Below are 6,255 nucleotides of genomic sequence, written 5' to 3' on the forward strand. Positions count from 1 at the left end.
AATATATCTAAATGTTTTTGTCATTTTCCCAAGACGTTCGCCTTATAAGATTTAGCTTGAAAAATATTTACCCAGGAATAAAAACATTATTGCCAAAACATTACCAGATGAATAACCTTCTTGTCAAAATCAATGCAAAAATACCACCGCATGAGCTCGCCAAAGAAAACTGACGTACTTGACCCCACTTTACTCCACATATCGAAAGGCTCTGATTTCGTCTCTAAGACTTAGACTGTGAACCATTTGGCGATTTGCTTATTTTTAATTAAAATTTGGCAGTCCGAAAGTTATTTTCTCTCGAATGGTAAAATTTTACCGAGGAAATGACAAATTTCAAATGTTAGCATTTAGATAGTTATTTAGAACAGACAGCTGCGAAAACCATGAGTTGGTAGAGGTGTGAACATTAGTCGATATTTTAATATTAGTTTTTTGCTTACTACATTAAGTGTGACAGTCATTGTCTAGAAAGGTAAACATCCACATCATGAAATAACCCAAACAAACGTGAAAAACAAAACGTTCGTCTCCATCTTTCTAGCTACATATTTTCTATTAAAAGATGGGTGGGTAATGTCTAGGACATAACCGGAGGGTCGTGACTACTCGTTTGACTTGTAATTCAAATCGAATGATACTCAATGAAATATGTGGGAATGTTTCAAGTTACTCTTTATAATAATTATGGTGGTTCTGAAAAGAACCTTTGTTGTTGGCGTCTGCGTTGATATGGGATGCGCTGGATTCTAAGCTCGTTGAGACATTCATTCATGAAATGAACAAATTTCATATTTTCTTGCTTTGAATTATCAATGCTAAAATCTCTCGAAACAACCATCGGAATCTTTTTCCTAGCGTACAGAAATGAATCACGCTTAGCGAAAAACTAGGGGCGAGTAATGTCCGGGACATAACCGCGATGATCATATTCTTAAAATTCTGCTTGAATCTCTTTCAAATGGCTAAATTTTACGCATTAAGTTCGATTCACCGGGCTCAGCGAAATTTTCCTGGGGATCCCGTTCGTGTGAAACCTTTTCTTTTGGAAGGACAACATCAACGATTGGATATGGGACTATTTATGAGGATGTTGAAACAGCGAGAACTGAATCGTAGTCCCTTCGAATACATCTTAGCGTGCCAGATTCCTTCAAGTTTAGATTTGGGTGGTTCAACAATTTTAAGAAACGGTACGGGATACGAAAAGTGAAGCTGTGTGGAGAAAAATTATCCACTGATGCCATACCATTTGACCTAATACGTTGAACAAAGATGGCGAACGCTGCTCTAACCAACGGCTTCAAATAGGTAGTATGAAAATAGAAACATTCCAAAAAAAGGCTCATTACCCTACTATAATTTATTCTTTTTGATTAACTTTAACTTGTTATTACTTTTTGTTTATAGAAATACATGGATTAATGCTTGAATGTAATCTTTTGTTTTGTTTTGAATATATCACGCTTCAAATATATCACGCTAAAATACAGACCGACCGTGATATAATTGAAACATTACTGTATATAGAAAACAATTATATAGATGTAAGGCTACATGATTTATCACCGCGTACGCCCCATGAATCAATTACAAAATACATGTCGCAATACGGAGAAGTGGAATCAGTCACACCTGATACTTGGAGAAACTTTTTCCCGGATATTCCTAACGGTGTTCTTGTGGTGAGGATGCGGGTCGTAAGACCTATTCCCTCCCACTTGACTATACAATTCAAATATAAAGAAACTAACACCAAACAAACCACGCTATGCACCCACGAAGGGCAGACTCCTACGTGCAAGTACTGCAACCAGACGGTACATCATGGAACACCGTGTGGAAAATGTTGAGGAGAATGCATCACAACAAATTGCCCACACATCTTCGGCAAACCAATCCGAAACACAGTCTTCAATAGCATCACCATTGTAATTATTTAAGAGACCCACGGCTCCGTTAAGCTACCGCAATGAGCCGTGTCAAATAACCAAATCTGAATATATATATATATATATATATATATATATATATATATATATATATATATATATATATATATATATATATATATATATATATATATATATATATATATATATATATATATATATATATATATATATATATATATATATATATATATATATATATATATATATATATATATATATATATATATATATATATATATATATATATATATATATATATATATATATATATATATATATATATATATATATATATATATATATATATATATATATATATATATATATATATATATATATATATATATATATATATATATATATATATATATATATATATATATATATATATATATATATATATATATATATATATATATATATATATATATATATATATATATATATATATATATATATATATATATATATATATATATATATATATATATATATATATATATATATATATATATATATATATATATATATATATATATATATATATATATATATATATATATATATATATATATATATATATATATATATATATATATATATATATATATATATATATATATATATATATCCTAAGGACAGTTTGCATATAACTATGAAAAAAATCCATCTACAATTAACAGCGCTAACGGAAAATAAGCACCACTAATTCTTTACAAGTATTTTGTTAGTCCTGAAAAGGACTGTTGGCAACATTAGAGATGCGTGAATTTACTTATCTTCTTCGGGTAGCTTTCTTGGCAGGTTTGGCGGCCTTCTTTGGCTTTGGGGTCTTCGGCTTGTTCGCTGCAGCCTTCGATGTTTTGGTGGCATTTTTAGTGGCAGCTGCTACCGCCTTTTCCGTGACAGTGGCTTTTTGGCCTTCTCACCGCCACCACCTCCACCAACGTTTTTCTTCTTCTCTCTGGTGGTAGCCGATTTGATTGGTCGTCCGATGCAGGTTCTCACGACCACGCACGTCTGTTATGCACTGCATCTTACACACGTCTGGCTTTGAGAAAAGCTGCGACACCCCCATTTATAGGTTTTATCATTAATGTTCTCATTTAAAGTAGTTTTTGAACTATTTAAACAAACTTTATATAGCAAACAACGTATCGGTAGCAAGCTTTGAACGTTTTCCTTCCGATTTATGAAACAAGATTGGCAATCCGTTCAGTAGAAGAAAAGTTATTAAGGTTCGAAATGTACGTAACGCTTTCGCTAATATGCACTACTATCGCTTTCTCGTGGCGTGCATGAGCCTTTCCTTTCCGTCCGGCTTCTAATGGCATAACCAAAACTAATTTGCCGGCTTTTCCTCACCAACTGCTCTCGTCAAGCAACCCAATACGAATAATCATAGGAACAATCATGTAGTCGACCTATATATAAACTTTTCATTATTTTATTGTTCGGTTGGTGCACCATATTGACGGCTCTGTGCGGGATGGGCTGAAAATTTTCACTTTTCCGATTCGTTTTCGAGATTTTTCAAAACATTGTTTTTCCGTTGATAATGAATGTCCTACATATTCCAAAATTTAATACAACATTGGTACAAATATTTTTGACAAAATGCCGAAGAAATTGAGTACAACAAAAGATATAACCGTTCAAGATCTTACATCATTTTTCATCCGAAATTTTGAAAAGAGGCCCCTATATTGAAAGGTAAGTCGTTAGTCACGACAAAAAATATTGACAACCTCAATTAAGTTCAGTAAATGCTCCCAGCTTTTTATTCTGCATCATGGGCAAACATTTTAACTAACGTATTGTTTGGATCCCTCCGGATAACGAACAAAGCTATACCTGGCTGAAACAGATATTGGAGGAAATAAGTGGGAGGACGGTGGACGGGGTTTTTATTTTTGTCGAACTTTGTAGCCTTAACCCGAACAAGGTATTGTAGCCTTCACCCGAACAAGGTATTTGTGCAATATCAACAACCTCTCTGAAATTTCTGGTGAAAAAGGGTTATAAAAGAAACTATGACTCCCAAAAAGTCACGGCGAAAGTTTTTAAAAACTAAATCGGTTTAAACTAAATTTGAAAAACAAATCACAAGACAACAGGGGGAACGCGTCATTTGAGTCAGACGCTACTGATTGCTGATTCATTGTTTTTCTACTAGAATCAACACACATTTTATGAAAGCAGTAATCGGCTGTGCTCTAGTTGATGGTTTAGTATTCAATTTGGGTTCATTTTCATTTTGCAGCGTTTGGTGGGGCAATGAGAGCGCAAGTCAGTCCAAGGCCGATGATAGGAGAGGTAATGGCAGAATGGTCCATGCAGAACACAAAACTGCGATGGGAGAGGAACAGGGTGTGGGTTGGAGTAGGGTTAACGAATTGATGTATACTTGACGAATAATTGCGCTGCAGAATGTGATGAAAAAGTGCGTTGAACAGTACTACTATTAGCTGTTTAGAAAAAAATATAATGTTTCTCCATAAGGTTTGATAGCAAATGTATGTATTTTGTAATTATGTGATGCCAATTTATAAGTGTTAAAAATTTCATATTATCCCGTGGTTTTATCAAGTTTGTGAAACCGCAACCGTAGATGTGCGTGGAAGATCGTAAAAAGCACAAGCGTTTGTGTGTTCACGTGTTTGTCACGTATGCCAGAACGTATGTGATTTCGCGTGAATAAATTCGATTTTGTAACTGTGTGGCCATATGCATATTCGCGTGTGTTCTTGATCGATCGTGCGGACCGTGAATTTGTTGCTTAGTTTTTAGTGTACGGGTCAAGTACTAGAAGAGAGTTCCCCCATAACACTAGAGTTCACGGTTACGTTTCCATGGAACGTGTTGTCTAATGAATATGAGCCTCATTTTTTTATTGGTCCAACTGAAGACATGAACCTAGGCTGTTAAGAACGAGGGCAGGGACTTCCTAACGTGACCGACTCATGATGGCGCGAGCGGTAGGTTGTTGGCGAGATCGCGAGTATGTGTGGATGATTGCAATTGCATGTTCGCGTTTGTGATCCGGTTTGTGTTATCACGAATGCTAGCGGCGTTTGTACGTTTTGAATGAGATATTATCTCCCGTTCTACGCATCATTGTCCCATGTATATAGGGAATCCCATAGAACATGGGACAATTAAGCTTATAACGGCAGTTATGAGTGTATATGACAGAATATGCAATTGATTGTGTTAGTGTGTTATTATGAATCTAAGTTAAGACATAGTAAGAAAAGGAAAAAGAACATGCCGAATCAAAAGAACAAAATGAAGACATTACGTAGAAGCGGTTTACATGAGTAGTGGAAAAGCAAACTAATAGAAGTAAAACAAAAACAGACAAATGAAGTAGAAGAAAAGAACGGGAGGGACGTATTCAAAGTTGCTTATATTTGGGAACAAAGCCGCTTTATTTGACAGTTTGTTTCGCGTGGATGATGGTTCTTCAAGATTACTAGGCACATTTTGACCATTTGACTTGATATGGTTCCAATACTTTGGATAGTTTACTTAAATTTTAAACTCAATACATTGTGCAATTGAATTTTACTTTAGATTTGAGTTTAAATTGGTATGATCCCAGTACTTTGGCTAATTGACTTAAGTTTTAATGCATTGTGCAAATTGGATGATCTCACTTTAAAACGCTCGTAAGAAAAATGATTCGTTTGGTAATTGTAAGGTTGAGATCAGCAGCATACTGCAATGATCCGTACTACGCAGACCGTTCGTGAGATCCCCGCAAGCAGTTGGCAACGAAAACTTTTCTTGAAACGTGGCTCTGTTTATCACTAACAAATTTGTTTGCTACGTAAAACTTGTTTAAAAAGTTCAAATATCTACTATTTTAATGTGAATCAACAAACATGCAATAACCTATAAATAGTGATGACAATTGTTCTCGTAGCCACTAGATGTGTATTTTTGTTTAGTTTCTACGGTCTGGTGGTTTAGAGAGTACCACACAGGTCTCATAAGCCAGTTGTCGTATGTATGAGTCCCAATCAGGATGAATTTAGTGCCAGTAGTAAACTAACCATCCAATGTCCTGTACACCACGAATCGGCTGCGAAGTCTGACGATAAATGAATATAAAATGGCGGATTTTTTTTAAATTTGGGTAATGCTACATTTTCTGGACAGACTTATGCGATGGAACAAAAAATCCCACTTGGTGAAACCAGTGGACCGTTCGGATCCTTGCGATTAAAAAAATCAGGTTTGTGGCGTTATAAATCTGGCGACAACCATTCCCATAGCGTTCACGTCAACATGTTAT

The sequence above is a fragment of the Topomyia yanbarensis genome, chromosome 3, assembly GCF_030247195.1.
Source record: "Topomyia yanbarensis strain Yona2022 chromosome 3, ASM3024719v1, whole genome shotgun sequence".
NCBI classification, from domain to species: domain Eukaryota; kingdom Metazoa; phylum Arthropoda; class Insecta; order Diptera; family Culicidae; genus Topomyia; species Topomyia yanbarensis.